The 1436-nt window shown below is 37.5% G+C and overlaps 1 non-coding gene across 1 annotated transcript; it reads right to left on the reverse strand.

Moving 5' to 3' along the window:
* Positions 1 to 429: 429 nt before the first annotated feature.
* Trnam-cau (transfer RNA methionine (anticodon CAU)) lies at positions 430 to 502 on the reverse strand. Its single transcript has one exon. It is a non-coding gene; the product is annotated as a tRNA-Met (tRNA).
* Positions 503 to 1436: the final 934 nt, after the last annotated feature.

Genomic DNA, 1436 nt, shown 5'->3' on the forward strand with positions numbered 1-1436 from the left:
TGATTTGTTTCCAAACAGTAGTGCGATTTGTTGATTAATCGCCAATCGTAATCGCAATGTCGTCATTTCGTTGTGTTCTAATTATCCCCTCGTAAAACCACAGCTAAATTATTGAGAACTATTTTACAATGAAAGGAGAGAATACCCAACAGTAGTGCTTGCATTTGGATATTATTCACGAAATCTCAGAAAACACTGAACTCAATGCACCGTATTTTTGTGAGTGAAAATTTTTCTGAAATAATTTTCTGCGTGGCTTATCATCGGACTTGTAATGGAACTGTCGTTCTTAATCCCACTTACTTGAGAAAATCGCTAGAGAAAGTGTAAAACCGTTTTATTTGTTATGAAAATGTTACAAGTAGAGAAATTTAACTGCGTTTGTATCTGTTAATCATGTACCATACATTTACGTTAAGTAAAAATATATGCCCCGGGTGAGGATCGAACTCACGACCTTAAGATTATGAGACTTACGCGCTGCCTACTGCGCTACCGAGGCTCGACGAAGAACCGGCGGTGACATAGTACTTCAATCTGATGTTTCCATCATGAATGCATTAGTTTCACGTTGTAATGGTTACATAATAATAAAGATGTTATAGCCTGAAGCTATGTTCTGAAGAAAAACGCTTGTTCATTTAACTCATCACTTTCGTTAACAATACTGTAAACAGTATTTCAACATTGTGAAGCCATATCGTTAAAAAGTACATCCGTTACATGCTGTTTCCTCATGAAATTATTGTTATTAGTATTGTCAGTGCTCATACGGGTGTGTATGTGTGTGTGAAAAAGTGAGATCCGACGACCCTAACTAATGCAAATGATGCTTATGCCGATCCTTACTTGCGTCACTACAGTATCGGAACACGGTATCTGTGTTTCGAGTTGCTACAAGTCATAATGCAGTTAGTCATTACTAACAGCATTTTCAAATCATAATCTTCTGTGTCTGGAGCATTCCGAGAGTAGCTCGTTAATCTCATCTCAAAATGCGTGAATTCTATGCGTCAACGACGTAACAGGAATTTAAACAGGGGTGTAGAACTGATGACCATCACAGAATTTCGATTGCAACTCAGATTTAGCCTGTATTCGAGAAATCGTACACATTGTTTACTTATGAGGACATTAGTCACAGTCTGCTGAGATCAGTATCTGTGTAACTGCCAGATACGTCAGTTTTTCTGTGTATCGTTATCAAACAGCATCAGTATTACTCATCACACATTGAACACATCCCAGAATTTCCACAGACAAGTCATCTTCATGTATTCAGTAAAATACGCAGCAGATAGCGTTTACATGTATTGTTACTTGAATAAAACGTTCTCCCGAATATTTGACTCAAAGAGCACACACAAAAATATTTTGTCTCTTGTCGCTTCCACTCTCGAAAATCAGATGTGAATTTTTGTCTATGTGTGGCTTGT

This window comes from Schistocerca nitens, chromosome 2 (assembly GCF_023898315.1).
Source record: "Schistocerca nitens isolate TAMUIC-IGC-003100 chromosome 2, iqSchNite1.1, whole genome shotgun sequence".
NCBI classification, from domain to species: Eukaryota; Metazoa; Arthropoda; class Insecta; order Orthoptera; family Acrididae; genus Schistocerca; species Schistocerca nitens.